The sequence below is a fragment of the Carassius gibelio genome, chromosome A17 (assembly GCF_023724105.1).
Source record: "Carassius gibelio isolate Cgi1373 ecotype wild population from Czech Republic chromosome A17, carGib1.2-hapl.c, whole genome shotgun sequence".
NCBI classification, from domain to species: Eukaryota; Metazoa; Chordata; class Actinopteri; order Cypriniformes; family Cyprinidae; genus Carassius; species Carassius gibelio.
The window spans coordinates 16,121,956-16,149,910 of NC_068387.1; the positions used below are offsets into that span (position 1 = coordinate 16,121,956).

The following is a 27,955-nucleotide window of genomic DNA, read 5'->3' on the forward strand; positions in this document are numbered from 1 at the left end:
ATGGCTCCAAAATAGGAGCTGGTATCTCTACCTCGATGGGAGATGACGGCATACTGGATTCTTTCCTTCTCCTCCCATCTCTGTTCTTTTTAGCAGTTGCACAGGTTTTCTAAAGGTGAGCTGCTGTCTGCCCAGAATAAAATGCAATTCTCCAGCTTATAAGTAATGATATAGTAAAGTAAAATCAATTTCACAGTATTTAAAGATTCAAATCCCAAACCTAACATATACTTAAAGAATAAACTAAACAAAATTTCAACAGAACAAAATGCATATTGCATAACCATTAGACAGCCACCATCCCACAAATTTGGCAGCTAGACATAAACCGTTCGATCAAATTTGCTTGATCATTTATTTGGATGAAAATATCCAAAAGTAATATAAAATAGATGTTTTGCTGCATTTTTTGTGCACTTATGGGCTTTACTCTATGACGTGTTCGTTTAAAAAGGGCTGCTGTGGTGTGTGTAACATTCCTGTCGTGTTGAATGCTGACTCTAAGGGCTCTGAAAAGGTTGTGCTGTCATTTTGAGGGACGCTGGGATCTCAGGTCAGCAAAAGGCAACACGGAGCACCATTTTTATCTGTTTCAACCAAAACATGCCAGTCAAGAAAGTACAAAAATAAAGCTTCAAAATGGGTCCTCATGCACAGAGAAAACACTGCATAAATAGTAACAGTGGGTGAAAGTCCTGATATATTTAAACCTACATTTTTTTTTTTAGCAAGCACACAAACAGCATTTTTAAAGAACACCATCTAGTCGACTAAGTTGCATTGTCTCCGATAAATCATTTTGAATAAAGCTGAACTGAATTCTTAAGATCTTAGGCCAAACATGAACTTGATATATTTGTGAATAGTAAATTGAAAGAACTCAGTTAATATACAAAATATAACTCCTGGCCAGTGTCACTTGAGATCTATATCAGTCTATGATCTATACTCACAGCAAACATGCACGTGAAAACTTTGTACCGTCTTTGTGTTCCAACACAGTGCAACCACCAGATGGCACTGTGTTCTCACTTTTATTTCCGTGTACAATTTTATTTCTAGAAAAAGTGTGCGTGTTTATGATAGTGTGGATAAATCCCTGCCTGCCAGTGCACCCTGCAGGAAAACCGTCTGTCAAAGTGATGAGAGGTCCGTCCTGAGAAACTGGATGAAGAAAGAGAGGAGTGGAGAGAGAGAGGGGGGGGCGGGGTGGAGAAAACAATACCAAACTCACACTGCATTGCAGAGGAGAAAGAATAGAGTTAATGCATGTGTGCAGAGAATATGCAAGTAATCTTAACCTTCATCTAAAACTTCCAACTACGAGATCCAATCTTCTGAATTGTTTCATCCATTTTGCAACACGTGCCTTGGAGTTCTTGTGTTCTTTGTAGTGACACAGCTGATTTGAAGGGATTTTCTCCTAAAAATGAAAATTCTGTCATCATTTCAAACCTGTATGACTTGCTTTCTTCTGTGGGAAAACCAAGGAGAAGTTTAGCAGAATGTCAGAGCTGCTTTAACCCTGAGTTCGCTTTTATTGTAATAACTTGGATGTTCTGCTAAACTTTAAACCATGCAGGTTTGTTGGTTGCAAAAATAGTAATTTTGGGTGAACTATCTCTTCACAAGATATGGTGCTTTGAAACCGTCATGCAATATAGTCTCTGTATCATTGAATTCACCCCCTCAACAACTGCATTAAAAAAACATAGATATATGGAGAGGCCTAACTCTAAAAGTGTGATTTCTATGCCAGAAAAGTCATATAAGTTAATAAAATCATAAACTTCATAGACATGTATGTGTGTGTGTGTGTGTATATATATATATATATATATATATATATATATATATATATATATGTATGTATATACAGGTGCTGGTCATATAATTAGAATATCATCAAAAAGTTTATTTCACTAATTCCATTCAAAAAGTATATTATAAAACTTTGTATATTATATTAATTCATTACAAATAGATTTATTTTAATTTTGATGATTATAACTGACAACTAAAGAAAATCACAAAATCAGTATCTCAGAAAATTAGAATATTGTGAAAAGGTTCAATATTGAAGACACCTGATGCCACACTCTAATCAGCTAATTAACTCAAAGCACGTGCAAAGGCCTTTAAATGGTCTCTCAGTCTAGCTCTGTAGACTACACAATCATGGGAAAGACTGCTGTCTTGACAGTTGTCCAAAATACAACCATTGACACCTTGCACAAGGAGGGCAAGACACAAAAGGTCCTTGCAAAAGAGGCTGGCTGTTCACAGAGCTCTGTGTCCAAGCATATTAATAGAGAGGCGAAGGGAAGGAAAAGATGTGGTAAAAAAAAAAAATGTTTATTATGTGTTGTATAGTTCTTTTGAATTAGATTTTGGGAACCCCAAAATACATTTGCCAAATAAACTTCAACAAGGTGTATACTCACTTGGCCAGTAAACACAATTCAGATTTTTGTTAGCCAAAATAGTCCTGTGTGTGGACTTTGCTTACCTCCTGAATAGTGTGTGGGAAATGTGTTTACTTTGTGTGATTGACAGAGCATGAGGTCATCCTGGACAGAGAGGTGCAGCTGGAGAGAGGATTCCTTATATGGGGATTCAAGAAGGTGAGAGAACACATGGTGATTGTATTAGTGACTTTAAGAAGGTTGACACATTTGGCTGATGTACAGTACCCCACCAACCCCAATTTTCTGTTTCCCTCTCAATCAATTTCCTTTAATACAGAAATGCAAAAACACACACACACACACACACACATTGTGTTTATGCATTTGTATATGTGTGTGTTTTTCTGTCTGTGTTTTTTAGGATCCTACTGACTTTGAGTGGAGTTTTTGGAATGAGTGGGCATGGCAATCTCTTATGTGGTCTCTGATTGGCCACGCTGTGGAGTCCAGATTGGCAGCTTGTTTTCTGCCTCAGGTAAGTGTCATTCAGAGCAAATGAGCTTGAAAAAAAGTCATCAAATATTTGCATGTTTCTGCATTTTTTCTTTTGCATTTATGTTACAGTTCCGACTGGCTGTCTTAATGGTGGCGTCCTCTCAGCTGGTTGGCTTCTGGGAGTGCATGGCTTGACTCTTTTGATGCTTCATCTGAGTATCTCATTGGTGTTTGCTCAGCTACGAAGCCCCATCCTCTCATGGTTTTGCTCCCTTCTGCTGCTCTCCACACTCATTGTCACTGCCTTCCAGGATTTACAGGTGTGTGTGTGTGTGTGTGTGTGTCTCAGTAATAGCTGTAAACCATGTATGTGAGGCACCAAATTTTCTCTTCCTCTAAAAATGCATGAAAGTGTCCAATTTAAAGGGTTTGTTCACCCAAAAATTGAAAGTCTGTCCTCATTTACTCACTTTCATGTTGTTGTTGTTGTTTTTTTCTTCACTTTTCACATCGTTATGGCTTTTTTTATTTCTTTCTTGGAAATATTTAAATGATGTGCTGGTTGCTTTTTCCATGAAATTATTGTGAGTCATGGCTAGATTTTTCAGGCTTAAAAAACGATGCAAAACCACATAAATGTATCATAAAACTGTCAAAAAATTACCATATGACTCATGCACCATATTCTAAGGGCTGCTATCATATGTGAGAGACGTCCCAGGAGAGGAGGGATGTCTGCAGTTTTCTTCATTTAAATTTAGATTTTAGCAAGTGTATGTTATTTAAATATCTCTGTGTAGCTTTAATTTGATTTCATTTTCAGTTTGATTTGTAATAGTTTTAGTACTTAAGCTTAATTTATTTTCATTGAATTGCCCAGATAACATTTCTAATTGTCATGTTTTCCATGTAATATTTATATTGTTTTTAATTTCCATAACAAAATGTTATTATTTTATTCATAATAACAAAAAAAATGTTGAATAGTTTGAACTTTTTTTTTTTTTTTTTTGCAATCACAAATGGTTGATTTGGTTGTGAAAACCATTATGAATGATTTATGCATAAATCACACTGATTCATTCAACTAACTTATGTTAAAAGCTCTCAGGAGGTATAAATTATTAGTGAATAGCTTCAATTTTGGCCTGTTAGTCACACAAATTTGTTTTATGACTTCAGGACGCTTGACATATAGAACATGAATCACTCGGAGCAGTTTTGTGCCCTTTTTATGAACATTAAAAACTTAAATTGCCATTTATTGTAATTGCATGGAAAAGAGTGACCAGCACAATCTTCAGGATTTCTCCTTTTGTGTTCCACAAAGTAAGACATATGGGTTTGGTGAATGATGACAGAAATGATTGGGTATTTGGATGAACCACCTGTATCCCTTTAAAGCCATCTGTATTGATGGGGTGGGGTGTGAAGGACAGAATGAGGGATTTGTCTGGTTCAAGATCAAGTCCAGCAGAGTCTGTGCTGTCTCCAAGACTCTCAGGGCACATCTGCAGAGCTCCGCCGAGAGAATGGAGATGAGACTGAAACAAGCCTGCATTAAATGTCACCATTCTCTTCACACAAACACAGTTGCATACACTCGCATTCAAACATTCAAAGTCAAACATTTACATGCACAACAGTGCTTGTGTATTTCCTTTTTTTCCCCACACAATAGATGTTATAACAGCACAACAAAAAGAGCCAGCTGTCTCCCAGAAGGTCTTGTTTATTTTTTCTTTATCTGCTTAGTCACTTAACACAGTGAATGATTGATTGACAGCTGTCATTAGATATCTAACTGAAGGGGTTAAGCAACGAGTTCAGCAAGCTCATGCAGATGGAGAGGAGGAAAGAGACCGAGGGAATATTGATCTGAGTGACAAATGAGTTCCCTCTTTGCCTCGAGTTTCTCCTTGATTAATTGTGACACAGGGCCAAAGCTGCCCCTCTTAATTAAACCTTCATTATATTATTATTTATTACTCAAAGCAATCATTAACACACCCATCTGAAGAACAAACAACTGTAATTTCATCTATTGTGATTATTCACTTTTAATGATCTTTTTTTTCCCAGTTCATCTCTGTTTACCTCCGTTTCTTTTGAGCTGTGAAAAACCCTCAGCAAGACAGCAATACCCATGCAGCCACCGCTGAGATCGCCATAATGACATACAAAGAAAAAACTAGCCAGCATCAGCCAGCGACTAATTTCAGAACGCTGCCCTGTCAATTAGTGTAATTCAGAGGTAGTTATAGCTTTATTTTTGAGTGGTGATAATGATTTTTTAAAGTGGCTGCTGCTGTGTCTCCTGGCTGGATGCCAGCTGTCATCTTCTGAGCATGCTCAGTAGATCATGAGAGTTTGGTTACGCCACAGAGGATCAGTAGATGCTGGTCTGAGGTGGAGTGTTCTGGAAAGATGGAGCTGTGGTTTACAGCAGTGATTCATCACTTACACAGTAGCCTAGAGAACACTACTCTGTCGCTGTAATATTGTTAAGAAGCTGTCGTTGCCCTTGTTATGACATACAAAGAACTAACTGGACACATTTGGACACTTAAGTTGCACTTAAAATCTCAGAGTAACATTGCATTGGATATAACATATCAAACATTGTAATTCAGAAGTTGTAAGCTTCAAAAAGTATCATACACCATAACAGTTTCATAAAACTGCCTTAAAAGTAAAAGTTATTGTTTAAGTTCTTTATAGTTTTTATAAATATTTGAAGTGTGTCCTTTCTGTCTCACTGATGACACTAAGCATAACTGGAAAAATAATGACCGTTTTGAAACCAGAAGCCCACAGAACCCATGAAGGTTGTAATCCTGAGTAAACTAAATGTATTTTTACTTGGGGGCTTTGGCAGAATTAGCAGAGGGTGACCGGGTGCTATTTGGGGAATGGGATCTGAATACATTGGAGCAAACTTTTTTCGTGCCTTCTGTTTGTGATTTTCTTTTTCTATGAATTTTGTAGATTGTGGTCCTGCTTCAACAGTTCTGACAAGATTGTGTCGCCCTCTATTTCGTTAATTTTTGAGGGGACACCAATGGCACTCCAGACTGACCTTATAATAATATTAATAATATATTACAAATTATTAAATAAAAAATGACAAAACAAAGTCTCCCTGATGCTACCTAAAGCCCCTTTCACACTGCACGTCAGACCCGCAATATTCCCGTAACATTGCCTGGTCGCCTTCTGTGTGAAAGCAACCACGTCCCGGAATTGATTACCGAATCGAACCCGGGTCGGGGACATAGTAACATTGCGGTAATCGATCCGGAACGAGCGCTGTGTGAACAAAAGCCAGATCTAATTCCGTATCAAAGTGATGACGCGCGTTATCGCGCGACTTTTTTTCCGGCTGTTTTGAAGGAAGATCAACATTCGCGACGAAAACATATGTGCAAACTGTAATGAAGCAGAGATCAGTTAGTTCCTCACTTTCCGCGCTGACGCAGAGATCGTTTGCTTGCTTCAGTTAAAGTATAATGTGCCAAGCGTTGTCGACTCGTACATTACACGTCACGCGCTGATGTCACGTGTCGTTACGGGATCTTCAAGGGTTGTGTGTGAAAGCACGCACATATACCGGGTCATCACTGGCAGTGTGAAAGTGCCAAATCTAGCGACCAGGGAATTACAGGAACACTTTACCCCTGTATTTGCCGGAATGGCAGTGTGAAAGGGGCTTAAGAGGCACATTCATCCATTATTGCAGGTTTGCAGGTTAATTTAAATGTTTTTCCCACCCCTGTGTTCCTATTTGTCTCTAGCGTGGTTGGTACACACCTCTGAGGACCAGTACTACCTCTTGATCTTCAGTACTGCTGTTTGTAGTTTGCACTGCATCAGCTTTTGTCTGGAGTTGTGCTGGCATCCTCTGCAGGCTGGAGGACCAAACCACTGCCCCCTTTTAGAGGTTAAAGGACTGAAGACACTCATTTTTCAGTTCTACAAGCTCACTGCTTTCTGTTTCTATCACCCTCTGTTTTACAATGGACCCATTGTGACCTACAGAGACTTCAGTGAACAGGTAGAAGAAAATGAAATTCATTAAAAGGCTGCTGGGTCTCTTCTTTATCCAGATGTATTGGGAATATCTTTCTGTATCTCTGCAGATAGACAAGCCGGTGTGTAAAGTCTATGCGGTGTATGTGTTTAGCGGAATACTGCGCGTGTGTGTCTGGTGGTGTTTAGCCAAATTCATGATCCACGTCATGTACATGCACGCCATCCAGAGCAACGAAAGCTACTTGGAGATGCTGCCGCCCTGGGCACTGGGTAAGTTTGTAGTTGCAAATTAATTCATGAACTTTCATAGTATATACTGAATTTGATGAAGAACGTCTTTAGGGATGCAAGTGTGTAGTATGAATGCATTTCCAGACATACTACATCTGCCATGTTGGCCTTGTACTTTTGAAGGTTTTTTTTTTTGTGTGTTTTTTTTTTTTTTTTTTTACGTGCTAACAACCACCACAAATACAATCTACTTGGGTGTCAAATAAGTACACATTCAAAAGCTTGGGGTTGGTAAGATTTGTTGGGATATTTTGAAAGAAGTCTTTTAGGTTTCATTTATTTGATGAAAAATGCAGTATAAACTGTAACATTGTGAAATATTAGAATAATATGAAATCATTTTAAAAAATATTTTAACATGGCATTTATTTATGTCATTGCAAAGCTGAATTTTCAGGAGCTGTCTTCAGTGTCACTTAAATGAAACATTTATTATTATTATCAGTGTTTAAAAAAAAAACTTAATATTTTTGTGGAAACTGTGATACACTTTATGTCTTCCCATTTATGTCTTTCAGAATCGATACAGTTTGTCACCACATAACTTCTGTTTTCTTTGATGCGTAAGTATTTATTACAATATTATCTTGCACTGATGTTCACAGCAAACACACACACACACACACTTTCAGCTGTGTGCAGCATCTTAACTTCTGCACCTGCTGTCTATTGATCTGTGGAAGTTGCTGATTTGTGCTGCATGAACTTTGATTCAAAAACACATACTCTGCAAGAGAGAGCAGTGTGGAAAGGGTCTATACAGCAGGAACATCAAGCCATTATCACCACTTTGTACCTAATTTGTACAGAAAGGGCTTATAGAAATTCTGTCCTATTTTTTTTACAAGCTTTTAGCTCTGTAACAGTGGTATACAGGAAAACAGACCCTATTTTCAGTTTCCACTGATACACAAAAAGAAAGAAGCGAAGAGGGAGAAATGACCAGAGAGGATGAGGATGATATAACTAAATTATGAAACAGTTCAGAATTAAACTGAAATATCTGATGTATTGTCATTCCTGTATTTTTAAAGGGCAAATGTCTGTGTGAGATCAAGCACATAGTTGCTTTACTTTTTAATGTTATCTACCACTCTCTCTCTTTTTCACCTGCAGGTGGTTTGGCTCTTGCATTGGTCCAGTTTTTCTATGTCAAGTATCTGGTTTTGTTTGGAGTGGTGTCTCTGCTTGTCAGATTGGATGGGCTTGAGCCGCCCAAGTTACCACGCTGTGTCAGCATCATTTACAGCTTCACTGGGATGTGGGGGTAAATATACACACACTTCTGTGTTCTGTCAAACTTCAAACTTTCTGACTTTTGACTTTAAAGAGCTGGATTGGAATGATTTTGAAGCGATTCTGTCATCACCTGCAGTACTTCTGTGTAACTGCAGGGGGCAGATCTGTACTGCATTCACTATAATTGATTCAGCCATGAAACGAGTGGCACGAGGCTATAAGACTCACTTACACCCATCTACAAGCACATTACAGGAGCATAACAAGATCCATGCTTTCTGTTTAGTGTCTCAAACATCTTGCCTCAAACATATGGAATTGAGCGTCCGGCTTCTGTGATGAAGTTTAGCATTTCGATGTCTCGTGAGACAATGTAGAACAGGCTGATACATGCAGGCTTCCCGCAAGATGATTGGATTTTAATGTAAAAGCTTGAAAGCTTGATAAAGATTCACAGCATTTCTACTTCAATAGTCTGGAATGGTCTCCTAGGCAACCACCAGTCTGGAAACAGCAGAGTTTTAGATTTCCTGATATTTTTTTTGTTTCTGTTTTTTTCATCACATTCTTTAAACTAAGGTAGAATATGCAAATTTGTATTAATGTATTTGCTTACTTTCATAAATCCATAATGCAGTGTACAAAGGAGTCAAATCAAATAATTATAACAATAACTACTGAAATACCACTAAAAAAGTAGGGTCTGTAAGTTTTTTATTTTTTATGCAGTACCAAGGCTGCATTTATTTGATCAGGAATACAGTAAAAATTACTAAAATTACATTACTATTGTGTAACATTATTACAATTTGAAATAACTATTTTTATTTTGAATGTGTATTAAAATGTGATTTATTCCTGTGACCATAAAGATGAGTTTTCAGCAGCCATTACCCCAGTGTCACATGATCCTTCAGAATTATTCCTAATATGATGATTTTCTGCATTTCTTGTTATTATCAATGTTGAAAATAGTTATGTTTCTTAATGTTTTTGTGGAAACCATTTGACTTAAGTCTTTTTTCATGAATAGAAAGTTCAATGAAAAAGAAATATTTTGTAGAATATTGTATTTATATATAAATATACATGTATGAATGTAATTTTGTGTTCTATACTATAATATTAACCATCACTGCCAAAAAAAAACAAATTAAACATCATGACAAACATTCTGAAAGCCTATTTTTAGATTCCATGTTCATTTAAAATTATTTTAAATGGTCTTAATTTATTTTACAGTAGTAAAAACAACAACTAACTGTAATAACTTAATGATCTACCTCACTATACAAGTGATTGTCAGTTAATTTTCATTCAACGTCACATAGATAGAGTGACACTATCTTCTGTTTCCTGTGTAATCGTGCATGTTTTGTGTATATCAGCAGATCTGCGCTGCAGACAGCTGCTGAAGCTCTGAGAGCCAGGAAGGTTAAACACCAGTGTGTCTGTGTCTGTGTCTGAGTGGTGTTGAAGGTGATGGAGTTTAGAGTGTGATAAATGAGAGCTGTAAGGAAACAGACGCATCTCAGAGACTTTAGCAGGACCTGCTGTAAGACCCCGTCTGGCTTCAATCCCACACAGAGAGACAGAACTCGGCTCCTCTGGACCCGACGGAGCGCAAGCACACACACTTTTTCTAACAGATCAGCATAGCCTTAACACACTCGCACACACTGATATACTTCTAAACCCCACTCACATGCTCTCCTCTGTGTTTAATGGCCCGGTACCAACGGCTTCAACATACCACTTGGAGACACTACCCCTAAGACAGCAAAGCCCAGTACCACAACACAAGATGGCCGCCAGCTCCGCGCCACAGCACAAGATAGCCGCCAACCCTGCGCTGCTGCGGTGCAGGGCCACCAAACTCCCATCACGAGGCAAGATGGAAGCCAGCCTCACACCACAGTACCCGATGGCCACCAGCTCAGCACCGACGCCCAAGACGGCCGCTGTCTCATTCTTGGATTATTTCGCTACGCTATTAAGAATACTAGAGGTTCCCAAGACGGTTCACGTCATGGCTGCTGAGCCAGCGCTTCAGCACAAGATGGCCGTTAACCCAGCGCCACAGCTCAAGATGGCCGCTGAGCCAGCGCCACAGCACAAGATGGCCGCCAGCCCAGAGCCACAGCACAAGATGCCCACCAGCCCAGCGCCACAGCACACGATTGTCGCCAGCTTAGAGCCACAGACCAAGATGGCCATCAGTTTAGAGCCACAGCACAAGATGGCTGCCAGCCCAGAGCCACAGCACAAGATGGCTGATTCAACGCCTGAGTCGCCAGTACAGGTGCCACCGACTCGCCGTCATAGAGGGCGGAGGACGAGGAGACAGGCGTCGACCGTCCCTCAAGGCCTGGAGAACGTTCCCGAGCGGACCGTTTCCGTTCCCGAGGCGGTGCCCGATGCTGTTCCAGAGGTCGAGGCGGTGCCCGATGCTGTTCTGGAGGTCGAAGTGGGGCCCGAGGCCGAGGCACAGTCCGTTGCCGTTCTGGAGGCCGATGCGGTGCCCGATGCGGTGCCCGAGGCCGAGGCTGTTCCCGAGGAGGTGCTCGCTGCTGTTCGAGAGGCCGAGGCTGTTCCCGAGGCGGTGCCCGAGGCTGTTCCCGAGGAGGTGCTCGCTGCTGTTCGAGAGGCCGAGGCGGTGCCCGATGCAGTTCCCGAGGCGGTGCCCGATGCTGTTCCCAAGGCCGAGGCTGTTCCCGAGGAGGTGCTCGCTGCTGTTCGAGAGGCCGATGCAGTCCCCGAGGCGGTGCCCGATGCAGTCCCCGAGGCGGTGCCCGATGCAGTCCCCGAGGCGGTGCCCGATGCTGTTCCCGAGGCCGAGGCTGTTCCCGAGGAGGTGCTCGCTGCTGTTCGAGAGGCCGAGGCGGTGCCCGATGCAGTCCCCGAGGCGGTGCCCGATGCTGTTCCCGAGGCCGAGGCTGTTCCCGAGGAGGTGCTCGCTGCTGTTCGAGAGGCCGAGGTGGTGCCCGATGCAGTCCCCGAGGCGGTGCCCGATGCAGTCCCCGAGGCGGTGCCCGATGCAGTCCCCGAGGCGGTGCCCGATGCAGTTCCCGAGGCGGTGCCCAATGCCGAGGCGGTGCCCGAGGTCGTTCCCGATGTGGTGATAGATGCCGTTCTGGAGGCTGAGGCGGTGACCACGAGGATGTGGTGGTCTTCCGCTCCGCCCTGGAGGACTCTGGCGGTGACCACACGGCTGTGGTGGTCGTCCGCTCTGCCCTGGTGGACGCCTCAACATGTCCTTCATGGACTTCTGTTTTGTGTTTTTTGAGTTCTGTTATGTTTCTGTCTGTTCCCTTTAGTTTGTCTGGCCCTCCTTCCCTCCCCCTGAACCTCCTCCGGTCCTCCTCCCTCCTGGTATCCCTGTTTTATGGTTACATTTCTGGTGTTTGTCCCCCATGTGTTCCTTTTCCGGCCCTCCGTCCCTCCCCCTGAGCCTCCACTTGTCCGCCTCCCTCCTGGTCTCTGTGTTGTGTTTCGTCTTGGAGCGTCTGGGAGCCGCTCCGTAGAGGGGGGGGGGGGGTACTGTCACAGTGTCTGGGTTGTTGTTCCCCGGGGTTCCACTAGATGTCCTCCTTCTCACGGTGTCTGTCCCAGATCACTTCCTGTTCCCTTATATGGTCACCTTCCTCCTTGTTGCGTAATTGATTGTTCCCCCCACCTGTCTCCTGTTTCCCCATTATCCTTCTGTGTATAAATACCCAGTCTGTCTTAGTCTGTGTTACGGAGTCCTTGTTTAAATGTTACAGTTACTCATGCCCGTCATTCGTGTCTTGCCTTGTGTTCGTGTCTTGTTTATGTTCTGATTTGGATTCTCTGGTTTTGACCCTGCCTGGACCGTTTACTCTCTTGGATTACCCTTATAATAAACGGCTTACCTGCAATTGGTTCCTTCTCCCGTGTTTTCTATAACACATAACGTGACACAGACTATATGTCAAGGACAATAAGTCTCTTTAAATGTCTAATAATTTGACCTTCAGTATTTATGACAAGCCTATTTCATGTGGTGTGACTTGCTAAAAACATTTATGAATTAATAATTCACGATCCTGGTAATAAAAAAAAAAAAATTATATATGTAATTGTGTATGTGTGTGTATATATATATTTAATGTGCTTCTTGCATTGGGAAAATATATTTTTAAATGTTTTTACACACTCTCACGTATTTTAAGTGTAGGGAAATACGCCGTTACTTGAATTAAATGTTTTTTTTTTTTCTTGAAAAATTAATATTAATAAAAGTTTTTCCAAAACCATATGAAACCAACATGAATACTCCATTTCTGAAAACCTAATCTCTAGATCTCTACAAAAACAGCATTTCAAAAGATTTTTTTTCCTTTTTTCTTTATTGTGGATCTTTATTGTTATTGATCCTTATAGCAAGCTAATAAATTATGTTTTCTGTCCTTTGTCCCTAAACAGCTCTCACCGATTTTATTATTTTCATTAGAACATTATTTACAATGTTTATTGACACATTTTCCTCATGGGGACAATTAGCTTGTCTTTTACAGCCCTTTTTACTACCCTTGTGAGGACATTGGGTCTCCTCAATGTAGGCAAAACCTGGCTCACTCTCTCTCACACACACATATACACACAGAGAGAACGAGGCCAGGCTTAAGCTGATCTCTGTTCTGTTCATCAGCTAACTAATAGTTTAGTGGAATCATGAGGAAAACACTGTCTGAGCTGTGAGAAGTGTTTCGTTTCCTTTAGGCCTGCTTTGTCAGATGATGTCTGAAGTTGAGAGGCCCTATCTGAAGGAAACGGCAGGGTATTGAGTGAATCTGTTCCTATGTGTATCTCACCTTCAGCTTCATGACTCACCATCATTCATGAGACCATGCATCTAGTGGTGTGTGTGTGTGTGTATTTATGTTCACTCTTAGCAGAACGTTTACTATACTTGTACTGTTTTTTTAACTTTAATAATGATTTAATGATAATAATACATGACATGATTTGGTTAAATAATTCTGGTTTGGTGTTCATATAGAGCTTGAGCCCAAATGATTGTAATGAGGAAACTTAAAACAGTAATTGTATTATTCATCTGTAAAATTATGTAAAACAAATGCATTGGCCAAACATTTGTGTTTTTTATTTTTGGACTTAACTAGTAGAGACAAGCACAACTGCATGTCTCCACATAATGTTTTATTAATATAAAGTGAAATTACTTCTGCTTTATCTGTTCTCCTAGCCTTCCCGGATGACTTTATTTCCCCAGAGCTGAAGCAGATTTCATCAATAGTTGCTAATGAATGCTGGGAATTGCTGGAATGAATCAACAATCCTGGACAAACTGATTTAGGGGTCATTATGTAGATGTAGGCACTAAAGATTTTGATAGTTTCTGTTGGCTCATGAAAACTTCATGTCAGGGCTTTCTGTCATGTTAGCAGCCATCTGCTTGCACGTGTCTGTTTCTCCTCATACAGGCCTGTTTTTAGAAGCAAGCAGTTCCAGATCTTTACTGCTGTCTCTGGGGTCTGGGTGTATTTGGACAGACTGGACTATGAAAGCTTTATGGCCTGTTGGTGTCCAATTCAGATTGTGTGTTTGCTCTAATTGGATGAGATGATGGAGATATCCATGTTACTGTCCACTTACCCATCCATTTAAACCTTAATCCATTTTTCACTTTGACTTGTAAAGGGAAAATCTTGACCTGTCTTTCCATTCACCCAACAGCCGATCGATAGCAAATAGCATTTTGTCAGTTCGAATGAAGAGGGATGAAATGTGGATAGATGGATGACTAGAAGTAAAGTGAGGATAACAATAGTGATGATCTGAGGACATCTGTTTGCACCTGCTCAGAGGAACAGGAAGAAGAAAGAATCCTGCAGAGAAACAAATTGAGTCACAAATGACCAACTCAATATTTTTGCTGTCACGATGGTTTGATACGAGCTACATGTCAAAGGGCACTTTATATTGTTTGTTAGAAAATTACAGAGAAAATTATATATATATATATATATATATATGTGTGTGTGTGTGTGTGTGTGTGTGTGTGTATATATATATATATATATATATATATATATATATATATATATATATATATATATATATATAAATTTCATGAATTTCAGCCGTTCAACATGATTTATTTCATTTTTACATTTATTTTTATTTTTGATATTGTATATTTATTATTTATATTAATGTTTTACACTTTAAAAAAAACTTTTATTCATTTCACACACACACACACACATATATGTATACAGTATATATATATATATATATATATATATATATATATATATATATATATATATATATATATATATATATTTTTTTTTTTTTTTTTTTTTTTTTTTTACAAGGATCGTGAATTTTTAATTCAGAAATGTTATATTTATATAATTGTATTATATATACATATAATTGTAAATTCTAATATTTTATTCATATTTTATATTTATTTTTGAAACTACAGTGTTTTGTTTTTTAATTAACAAGAAAAGAGCTATCTAGTGACCAGAATATCATATAGCAGGACCTGCTGTAAGACCTCTTGCAGCCTTCCAAAAGCTACCACATGGCAACATCCTGACAACCACCTGACCTCTGACATTGTGGTTGCAAGTGTTGCATGGGCAAGTTTGTTCTCTTCTCTCCCTCACATTTCCTTTAGAAAATGAGCAAATACAGTTTCTATTGACTGCATGAATATTGTTTATGCCTACCAGATCAGTAAGTTGGTTTTTGTGTGTCCTAAACCTGCCACAAAGTCCAGCGTTAGACTGCAGCTCAACTAGACAAATGGCAAAAAAAATTTGCAATCAGCCACTTTGAGAAAATGTCTCCCCTAATGCCAGCGTTTGTCCCAAGAGATTCATTAAAATGGTTTCTTCAAGCATCTCATGTATGCAGATTCTCATTTCTTTTTGTCTGTTCTGATTAAACACGTTTGTGTTGTGTTGTGTTCTGAAATGTGTGTGTTACCTCAAACCATCTGTGTTTAACCCCTGATCTCATTCATTACTGTCTTTTGCTTTTCAGACACTTTGACATGGGGCTTTACAAATGGCTCATCAGGTATGATTCCTCCGTTTCTTCTTATTTTGTATGGGTTTGTGAGAAAGAGGGGGATGTTTTGCACTGCTATGGACACGGTTATCTCTTGTCGCAGATTGAAAAGCACATGCATAATAATCATAATCAAAAACCATAATCACTAGAACAATTACACACGTTTCAGATCACCATTCTGGCACAATAAACTGGCAGTCTTGCATCTATTTTCTTTTGTTCTCGCTAGATTTGAATATTTTTTGTGTTTTTTTTTCCTACTCCCTCTACTTCTGTGATTTGATTTACACTCTGACAATAGGCGGAATATGATGAATATTGCAATTTTGGATGGATTTAGCCTTGCTAAAAACAATTTTAGAGTTGTGGCACTTGAAATACAGCTGCTGAATGTTTCCACAAAACACCTGACACCTCAGAATAGCTGTTTACCAGTAAAATGTTTTTAATGTCTGTTGAATAGGAATGTAGTTGCATATATTCCCCAATACATATGTGTGTAACATTACAGAATTTATTATGCAATATATTATATATAAACAAAACCCTCTTGAGGTCCTGGTCTGCTCAACTGTTGCATTTCCTGACACAGTTATTCATATTCTAATGTCCTCCAGCTGTATGGAGAGATCATTGTGGAGGTTTTGGAGAGAGAGCTCGGGGTGTGTTTTCGTCCTGGGTTTGGTATTGTCAGTCTTTGGCAGGGCTGCGATCTCCACAGACAAAAGATGTTTGATCAGGGTTGTATTAGCATGTATTTAGCACGATGAGCATCTTATTCTATCTCATGCTGGAAACTCGCCAGTTTGTGTGAATATGTACTTTGGAAATGTAATGTTACGTGTGATGTTTCCCGGGTCAATAACACAAACCAAAAAGCCCATAAATTATTTAATATTTCTTATTTATTTTTAGAACATCAAGGCAAATGACAAGACACTATGTGTCTTATGCAGATTTCCATGATGTTTACAAAGAAAGACAGTCCAAGAAAATTAGTTCATATTATCAGCCTGAGACCAATTCTGGCCCATCACAGCACAATGTGCATCACACATCTATAATAGGGATGCGTGTTATATTTTGAATATTTTTTTTTTATTTTAGGACATTATGAAATGTTTTATATTTTTCTCAAGTTCTGTGATTTTTGGTTAAAATTTTTCTGGATTTATTTTTTAATGATTTAATTAAATTTTGATAATAAAAACGGATGCTTGCTCTTGGTAGATTTAGATATTTTTCTTATTTTCTGCTAATTTAAGTTCTGCTAATTTCCTCTATTTTCACTTTTAAATTAAGTCTTCTCATACTCACCTAAAGTCATTTTTTTAATCCCTAATTATTTGTCAAAATCAGTGCTAAATGTAATCTTTAGCAAATTTCAAAATGCATATCGATTTTTCTACTTTACATTCTGTTGCAATTCCTAAATTCATGTAACATTGAACTTTTTAGTGTTTTATTTGTAATATATTTAGACAAAATAGTAAATACGTTTTTTTTATTATTATTTTTATTACCGGCTATAACATTAAAATAATTATTGCTTTATAAGTATCAATCAAAATCTCTATAGTAGTACACCTTTACACAATAAATGTTCAGCAGTATGTTCAAAATAAATACATTTTCAAAAACCCATCTTTTAGGGTGGGTGACAGGAAACTATATTAAAACTAAATATATTTCACTATATTATAATTTTTTGCCCCAAAATTTTATTTACTAATTTGATTGATTTAACTATAAAGTTTTATTATCTATATAAATATCCATAGGTCCTAGTTTGGCATATAGAAGAACTGTGAGAAGACTCATTTTCAGACAGATGGGAATACAGCACTGAGAGCTGCCTTATATATTTCCCGCCCAAATGGGAATGTCCCATTAGTCCCTGAATCCCACCAATCAGAAGCTGAGAGTAAACACTTCCATACTTTTCAAGCGGGAACACTGTTTTTGAATTTGAGTATGTTGAGTAACCCCTTCATTGTGAACAGAAAACCAAAAACATTTCCATCTCCTCCTGACCAAATCTTCTCCATCTTTCTCTCTGTTAAAATGTGTAGTGATTGCAGTGTGGCAAAGAGAGTTGATCTGCATAATTGGAGTGTGAATGTGGGCTGTGTGTGTGTGTGTACATGTTTTTCTATCTCTGTGAGGACTTAAACCCAAATGGTGTTGGGTGATAAAATATACAGTTGATACAATATAAAAATCATTACGCCTATGGAGAGTCCCTACAGTGATGGTAAACCAGACGTGTGTGTGTGTGTGTGTGTGTGTGTGTGTGAGAGAGAGAGAGAGAGGGAGAGAGAGTTAGTGTTGTAAAGTGCATTTGGAGAGATCTTAATGTGCTTTTAAATGTGCAGTAATTGTGAAGAGCTGAGTTTTGGAGTGTGGAGGAGATGTGGGAGAGAATGGTTGGTGTGACTCACCGCTGATCTTAAAGCATCCACAGACACATGCCGCGCACCCCTCCTGTCGCACTATTGTCTGCTTGAACGCCTCGCTTTCAGCCTGTTGAGTGTCATCTCCTGTCTATTGAAATGTGCTCACAACAATCAAATCACAGGCACAGTTCATATGAGCTTATATAAGGGTGAGAGAGGGCTCAGATTATACTGCGGTGGCCACTGAAACAGAACAAGACCTTATTGTTTCTGTTCATAATGAAAATGTGCTCATAAACACTTTTCTCAGCAGGGCAACGTCTACACTTGGGCTTTAAAAAGCACATGAACAAAAGAAACAGAAACCAAAAGATCCAGTAGGATTGCAAGGTAAATCTGTACTAAAGTACTATGGTGACCATGTAACTACAGATTTCATTGACTGCCTTACCAGATGATAATGTGTTCAGTTCAGGAATCATGACATGAATTAAAAGTTAATGTGATTCATTAAATGGGTTCTAAGTTTGACATTAGAATGGTTTCATTATGAAATTTATTTGTTAATCATATCCAAATGGGATGTTTAGCAAACATTACTTGCACTTTTTTTTGTGACAGAACATAATTATCATGAAATCCTAATAAATCTGAAATTATGTATTTTTGTAGAAAAAATAATATAAAGACTATGATACCATTTTATTAAATATATAATTAAGTAAGTTTGGGGGAACATGTTATATTATTTATTGCAGATTTGCATTTCCCCGGTGTATTGATACACATAATATTAATTGTAAGTGTCAGTTCATCAGTCATTGCTCATTGCTGTTCATGTGTTTAGGTGTCGTCCAAAGTATTTATTTAGTCAAAATGCCGAGGTGCCAAAGGCAGCTATCGCACCAAATTCTTATTTTGATATCAACCCAACCCCACTGACGAGTCTAATCATTTGCATGATGTCAAAACTTTTTTTTTTTTTTATATTATATTGATATATGACTAACAGATTATTTAAGATTTTAACTGTTAGATAAGGCGTTTATTCACAGGTTTTTGAGCTTTTAGAGTGATGGGTTATATACATGCATTGGGATAATATTGCAAACTCAGAGACACATTTGCCTTCACACTCTAGTTTTTAGTTTTGTCATCAAATCTAAAGGGGCGGTCACACTGCACTTTCTGTTCCATTGACTTCTACTGGTACACATGCACGTTTTTCACATCTCATTGTGTTCCAAAGTTCAAGTTTAGTAAACTTTAACCTGTGAATTCATATCACATGAAGATGTGTGACCAACAGAACATTGATGCATCACAGTGTGACCTCATAGCTTTGCCAGATCCTAATTCGTCGGTCACCGACGTGACGTCGAGAGTGACCGACTGAACGGGAACTCTTTTTTTTTTTTTTTGCATAATTTTGCTTCCTTCCGATTAGATGACATTGTGCCCTAATGAGCCCTATCAATAAACCATTATTAACACCAGACAAAAACCCATCGATCCTATTAGACATCCTATGGGGAGAAACAGACACATGAATGTTGAAGAATAAAAATAGAAGAGCAGAGATTTTTTTTTTAAGTGAGATAAACTAAAGCACAGTTGATCGTCTTTTCTTGATCTCTACACACGCTGTCAGCTGGAGCTGTGGTCAGGGGCTGATCTTATCCTCTTCACTATCTCCCTTACACACACACACACACACAGATGAGTCAAGTCCTCCACACTATCCCAACAGCCTCATTAGAACAGATTGGTGCTCTCTCAGCCCTGAAATGGAAACTCTACCATACTGCCGTGGAGAGAGATCGGGTTCAGTCCAGAATTCTCTCTCTCTGCTGTGTGTTATCACTGTGAAGTGAACGGTGGCCGTTTTACAGACAGTATATCATCTGAAGACACTTTTTTCCTCTTTTTTTTTTTCAAACATTTATCTAACAGACAGTCATGGTCCATGTGATAGAAATGGCTTAATAAACAATGTCTTAATCCAATTGTAAAAATGCTAAAAGTAGTTTTGTAGGATGTAAAATATTATCTAAATATTAAAATTGCAACAACAAAAAATTGTCACATTACGCTTAAAAGAAAACAGCAACTCTTGTGTTCCACACACAGTTGTCAGATTTTTTTGCTGAGCGTGTGTATTTGTATGTTTTTAGGTACGTGCCACTGGGAGGCTCTCGTCACGGTGTGTTCCGGAAACTCATCTCCACGGCGCTTGCGTTTGGGTTTGTGTGTTTCTGGCATGGTTGCCATGACTACCTGCAGTACTGGGACTTACGGAACTGGGTAGGGGTGTTGGTGGAGAACGTTCTCGCACTCGTCTCCTCTCGTTCTCTTCATCACATTATTGTGAGTTTACACAAACCCTCTCCTCTTAAGTTATCAGCATTGAATAAAGTTCAGTGTGAGAGCACTAATAACTCCCACATAACCCGTCATAAATAATACCATGCTCTTTTGATCTCATCTTGGTTGTGCCGTCTGTCACCTCGGATGCAGAGGCGTGGCCTAGCACTTATCTCCGCCCTCTCCACTGCTTTTCTGATTCTGTCCAATCTGCTTTTTCTGGGAGGGAACCATGTGGGCAGAATCTTCTGGAAGAGGCTGTTTGTCCAAGGTGGGTCGTTTAAATATATGGTCTTTCTTACATACCCTTGTAAAAAAGAAGTACACTGTAGCATACTTAAAAAAATATATATATATTAAATATATATATATATATTAAATATATTATTTGGTGTTTATTGAATAATGTTTTCAGACACTGAATTTCTGAATGATTTGCTGAAAACTTGTCCACCATCAGGCCATCCAAGATGTTTGTTTGTTTAATGGAATATATCTGGAGATATTTAGCATTGCATCCTCCTTAGTAAAACTCTTAAACTGTTTAACACTTTTCAAAAGTGTTTTAAAGAAACATGAAAGTGGCACTTAATTGTACTTAATATTTTTTGTTGCATTAATCTTATATTATCTGCAAGTACTTAAAAAAAATGATTTTTGCACTACAAGTGCACATTCAGTACAATTAATACCACGACTGAGGTGCTCTTGAGCAAGGCACGAACCCCAAATTTTCCCCCGGGCGCTACTGTAATAAATGGCTGCCCACTGCTCCAGGTGTGTGTGTGTGTTCACTGCTGTGTGTGTGCACTTTGGAAGGGTAAAATACAGAGCACGAATTCAGAGAATGGTTCACCATACTCGGCTGTATGTCACGTCACTTTCACTGTCACTGTCACTTTTTTTAAGCACTTTTTTAGGGAAGAGAGACATTCAAATGTCATCAGTCAGATTTGTTTCCCTCTATCCATAACTGCTGACAAGTCAACCACAGCTGCTGACAGCGTGTTTTTAAACTCTCTGGGAATGTGAAAGTTTTCAACCCTTTATCGTTTTGTGGGTCATGTTGAGGCAGCAATTCAGAAAGAAAGCTGTAATGATTTGGTTCTGTAATGTAATGATGTAAGACTGCGTGTCATTTCATCCCAGATCAGACACAAACGTGAGGAAATTAATTCATTCTGAAGTGCTCCGAACACATTTTGTGTTGAAGGAAACCGAGTCTCTGTTTTGTGGTGCATATGAGATGTTACAAATGATTTTGTAAGATTGTTTGTAGGATTATAATTATATTTAAAAAAAAATTGTGATTGAAAATCAAACTTAAACAATTGTAGAATTTTGATGAAAACTAAAACCAAGAAATGTTATACTTTAACATAAAATTAAGGTCAATTGTAATATAAAATAATAGATATTCAAGATTCTGCACAATTTCTTGGTCACTTATCAAAAAGAGTCTTCACAAACTGCTTCAGGATCTTGCTGGTAGCTCCTAAGCAACATATGGGGCCCTATTTTAACGATCTGAAACGCAAGTGTCAAAGCGCAAAGCGCAAGTAACTTTGTGGGCGGGTCTCGGCGCTGTTGCTATTTTCCCGGCGGGATAAATGGCTCTTGCGCCCGGCGCAAATCTAAAATGGGTTGGTCTGAAGTAGCTTCATTATTCATAGGTGTGGTTTGGGCGTAACGTGAAATAAACCAATCAGAGCGTCATCCAACATTCCCTTTAAAAGCAGGTGCGCAAGTTCCATTATGGATTGCTATTATTATGGCGTATTTACCAGGCGCACGCCAGGAGCGGTTCACAGCCGAGGAGACTGATGTTCTTGTAAGAGCAATGAAAGACAGAGAAGTTGTGTTGTATGGGGATGGGAGAAACCTACCCAAAATAGCGTCGGTTAAACAGGCGTGGGAGGAAATAGCCACAATTGTTTCATCGATTTTTTTTTCCTGGTTCTTGACGGACAAACCAATTTGTCAGATGTCCTTATATACATATATGACCTCAAACAGGTCTGATCCTTAATTACTACAATTAGCCTGAATAATTTGTAAGCTAGATTTATGCCTATTTTTTCACATCTTCGTGGCACACCACAATGATTTCCGTCATCTCATGTGTTAATATTTTTTTAAGTGTAACAATTTATGATTTGCAAAAATAACTGTTGCATCTGTGTAGATTACATGAGCAAAGTGTATGCGCGTTGTGCACGCTATACATTATGGTCAAGCATGCGCCCTTAAAATAGCATAAGAAACAAAGCGCAACGCGCCACTGACTTTAGACTAGGTTTTTTCTGGTCAGTGGCGCAATTGTTTAATGGAACAGCAAAATAGCACCAGGGATTGTTTGCGCCGGAACACGCCTCCTTTTTTGCGCTGAACCGCCCAGGGAGCGCAAGTTCATTCACTAGTTTAGCGACGTGCTTCTGTGGAGGGAAAAGCGCGTTTTGCGCAGGTGCAAAATAGGAATGACACATGCGTCGGTGTACAAAGTCAATTGCGCTGGGTGCAAGATAGGGCCCTTAATGTCAAATGAAGCACCAGTGGTCATCTGGGCATTTATCAATGAAGAGTTATAGAGAGAGAGAGATCAAATAAAGGCAGGTGAATGTCTGTCTGGAAATTTCTAGAAGCTGATATTCATCCATTTGCCACCGGGTAGCATAAACACCACAGAGTCTTAACAACGGTCACCATGGTATCATTCATTCTTGGCATCTCTGAGAGGTGGCCATGCTGATCACAAGCACCCCCTACAGCAGCTGTCAGTCAGACGCTGACGGAGAGGTTTTGTGCCGCTCAGGAGCTGCGGGGTACAGTAAAGCTCAGAGAGAGACCTGCTGGGCACAGAGACTCACAGGATCCTGAAGTTATTCATTCATTCATTAATTTAATTCTCTGTTTATTATAGGAACCATATCCTACTACTTTAGTCACATTTAATTTGTTAATTACATAAAAATTTGTAATTACATAAAAATTTGTAATTACATGACAATTTAAATGTTTACATTTCAGTAAACGGTAATATAAAAAACAGTTTGAAAAGTATGAATTTCATTAAATTTTAAAGCCTAAGACTGGGAGCCCACTGAAGCTAAGCAGGGCTGAGCCTGGTCAGATGGGAGACCTGGGAGAACTAGGTTGGTGTTGGAAAAGGTTCTAGTGAGGACAGCAGGGGGTGCTCACCTGTGGTCTGTGTGGGTCCTAGTGCCCCAGTATAGTGATGAGGACACTATACTGTCAACAAGCACCATCCTTCAGATGAGACGTTAAACCGAGGTCCTGACTCTATGTGGTCATTAAAAATCCCATGACACTTCTTGTAAAGATTAGGAGTGTAACTCCGGTTTCCGGGCCAGATTCCCTCCACTGGGCATTGTTAATCATTGCCTCCTAATAATCCCCATTCACTTGATTGGCTCTATGCCTCTCTCTCCTCTCCACCTGTAGCTGGTGTGAGGTTGTCCTGTGGCTGCTGTCACATCATCAGTGGATGCTGCACACTCGCGGTGTTTGAGAAGAGATCGCCAAGAGATTTGGGTGTACAGCAATACACAATAAAGTGCTATACAAATGCATCATTCATTCATTCATAATCAGTTTCTGATTAACTTGCTCAATGCACTATGTGATTTTTGCCCTGATTTTCTGCTGATTTACTGTCTGGAGAAGTTGACGCTAGTCAGAGCCAGTCTGCAGTTTTGAATTGATAGATTTCATAAAAAATTACACGTACACGTGTCTCCTAGTAACAAGGCACGCATTTCTGCATGAGTTTGTTAATAATAACCCAAATAGTGTTCGATCCTCAGTCATTTTGTCTATGAAAGCCTGATTTTTTCTCTGTCACTATTACAAAGTCAGTAAGTATATGATTCCCAGTATTTTAAGATCTGTTCAGTTTTTAAAAGTAGTGTATTCCAGCCTCAACAGTTTCTATATATACTACAACAGTTCTTACTGGTTCTCGAATCTGATTGGATGTGAGCATTTTCCAGGTGTGCGATATTTTACTGAAATATTATTTTTATGTATATTGGCTTATTGGTCAGTTATGTTAATCAAACTTTTCTTTTTCTTTTTTAACATTCAATTTGAAGTTTCAAATAGTTCAGGTCTTACATTTTATAATACCAGTTTTTGGCAATAACTTTAAAATAATTTTCACCTCATTGGTACAGGCCAATGTGGCTACATTTATTAACTATGTCCTATGTGTCTTTTCACACATAGAAGGTTCGTGTTTATTTGAATTTTTGTTTTTAAGCAAGTGTTTTGGAAGAGTGTTCTTTTGATATAATAATATTCTGTTCTCCGTCTTGCCTCTGTAAGTGTGTGTTGACGTGTATCTGATCCGTATTTAATGCAGGTGGGTTTGGTGTGACGCAGGTTGAGTCATGTTGAGAGGGTTTGTGTGTCACTGGATGAGGACAAAGTTCAGAAAGCAGATCTGTAGTCTTTTACTCAAAATAAGACACAACTCACGCACTGCCTCTGAGCCTCTTTTCCATCTCACTTTTTTGTAGCCTTTCTGTTCATTGCAGTTTTGTGCCTGTTGGAAAATGCATTAATTGGCTGTGACTCCAGCACCTGAAGGACAATGAGGTGAAACCAAATGTAATCAGCACCCTCCTTTTTTTCATTTACTCTCATTTTCTTTCTGCTCCATCCTTCTTTTCTTGTCCCTGATGCAACAAGGCAGGTCCTTTTAATGATCCCACCAGAGACAAACACACACACCTGTCTGGTGGGGCTATTAGTACACATGCTTAGGAGGAACTGTGATTTTGAGTGTTTCCTTATGTACAGTATATAAAACATTGACTGATAATAATGTGGATATATATATATATATATATATATATATATATATATATATATGAAAATAACATTCAATAACAGTTATGCATGTTTATGCATCTGTTTTTATCAAAAGTCACAAATGAGAGTAACACAAAGAGAAGCAATTAATCCAAGGGATAATGTAATCCAAATATTACTGCCATAACACAAATCCATAAGCACTTGAAAGGAGCAGATATATAAGTGTATTAAGTGAAGCGCTCCGGGAAAAGGTGTGTCTTCAGGCGTTTTGAGGATTATAATAGATCCTGCTGTTCAGGTGAAGGTTTGGAGGTTATTGTATAAAAGTTTTAAAAAGTGAACTTGTGCCACATTTTGAGGGCACCACTGCACAATTGTTCATTAACTGACTGCAGGGGGCAAAAGAGAATGTAAATGAGTGAACACATCCCTGTAGTCTAATAAAATTTCACGTTATATCTGTTAATCTGTGTGAAGATATAAATCAGAGCTCACATGGGGGTAATTATCACTGGATGCTGCAGGGAACTTCTAGTAAGCATAGCTAGCTATTCTGTACAGGAAAGCACCAGGCTTCAGTGTTTTGTGTATTTAAGTGTTGAAATTTCAGGGCTCTTGACTGAGATTAAAATTATATTGAATGTGGCCAAAAACCATCACCAATGCTGTGTAATGCTGCACCAGTCATAAGTCAAGTCAAGTCACCTTTATTTATATAGCGCTTTAAACAAAATACATTGAGTCAAAGCAACTGAACAACATTCATTAGGAAAACTGTGTGTCAATAATGCAAAATGACAGTTAAAGACAGTTCATCATTGAATTCAGTGATGTCATCTCTGTTCAGTTAAATAGTGTCTGTGCATTTATTTGCAATCAAAGTCAACGATATAGCTGTAGATGAAGTGACCCCAACTAAGCAAGCCAGAGGCTACGGCGGCAAGGAACCGAAACTCCATCGGTGACAGAATGGAGAAAAAAACCTTGTGAGAAACCAATGCTCAGTTGGGGGGCCAGTTCTCCTCTGACCAGACAGGTTGCAGCAAAGTCAGATGTGCAGAAGAATCATCTGTTTCCTGTACAGACTGGATATGGTGGCTATGGTGACCTCGGAATAAGAGAGAAACAGATATTATTAGCGTAAATGCCATTCTTCTAATGATGTAGCAAGCACATCGGGTGGTATGGCGAGTGTTCCCGGTTTGGGAAGTGTTCCAGTTTAGAGAACGTAGCGGACGTAGAGGATTATAATGTAAAAGGAGCTCATTCAAATACTGAGGTGCTAAACCATTCAGGGCTTTATAAGTAATAAGCAATATTTTAAAATCTATACGATGTTTGATAGGGAGCCAGTGCAGTGTTTACAGGACCGGGCTAATATGGTCATACTTCCTGGTTCTAGTAAGAACTCTTGCTGCTGCATTTTGGACTAGCTGTTTGTTTACTAATCATGCAGAACAACCACCCAATAAAGCATTACAATAATCTAACCTTGAGGTCATAAATGCATGGATTAACATTTCTGCATTTGACATTGAGAGCATATAGATATATTTTAGAGATGGAAAAAATGCAGTTTTACAAATAACAACATTGACAAGCAACCAAATAATGAGTTAATAAACTGAAAAGCCTTCATGTATACATTTCAAACAATCCACAGTTGAACTGAATTGTTGAAAGGGATGGTTTTGATCTGAAGATATCAGATAGATAGAAAATAAAGAAAATAATGTGAACTCTCGAATCCAATTCTTCAAAAATGCTTTGCACACATGTACAGTGCTGTAATGCATATGTTTACATATATCTTACATGTATGTGTAAGAATTGGTCAGTGGAGGATATTTGTCATCCAGGCAAATGCATCAATTAGGATTCAGTATAGAATCTGAAAATGTATTGGATTAATTTGGATTGGCAAAAATTTGTCAAGTAAAACACATCAAGATAATATATCAACATAACTTTTCTGTACTAAAGAACAAACGCAGCGTGAGTCGTAATGTCTGATTTGTGAACAAACGACTCATAAATGGAACTTTTAAATGAATTTCCACTTAAATTAACCCTTGGAATCACACAAAAACAACACACACAAAAAGGGAATCGTTAAGAGCCATTACTGATTTGACAGCCGACACTCTCAAAGAATTGTGAGTTGTTTATGAGTCATGTCTGATTTATATGGGAACCATTGCTGTGACATTAGGTTCATGAAACTTATAGTATGCTTTCTTCATAGCTTTTATTGTGCCATTTAAAATCTCTCATCTCTGTTTCTTCAACAGGCTGGTCATCTGTAGCCGTTCCAGTGGTTGCTTTTCTCTATTGCTTTGCTCAAGTTGGTATTGAGTGGGACATGAGATGACAACACGCCTCAGAGCAGAATGATGGGAAGACAACGTTTCTCGCAGAAAACACAGTGATATTTAAAGTTTTACCATCATTTGGACCAGTCGCAATGTGGCTAACCAACATTCCTATCACCTTCTACAATATCATGTGTTTGTATAGTAGTTATGTTGTATTTGGAGTTTGTGCGTGTGTGGAAATGAAATGGTGTGAGTTTGATGGTTAATCCTGTCACTGCTTTATTTATGAGTTTGTCTGAACACTGATGGTGCCAGGATACAGCCTGACCATTGCTCATTCTCATTCATTTTGTCCCTCTGATCTTCCTTGTCCTGATCTCTCCATCTCAACTCATTTTTTATATCCATCATTCTCTCTTTCTTGAGTCTACCTACTTCTATCTTCTTACTAACAGCACAAGGTGCTCTATGTGCTTAATTAGATCAGTGATCTTCTAGCCTGGAG

At 38.8% G+C, this 27,955-nt stretch overlaps 1 pseudogene; it reads left to right on the top strand.

Annotated features, from left to right (window-relative positions):
- LOC128031512 (protein-cysteine N-palmitoyltransferase HHAT-like) lies at positions 1-27,915 on the top strand (annotated as a pseudogene).
- Positions 27,916-27,955: the final 40 nt, after the last annotated feature.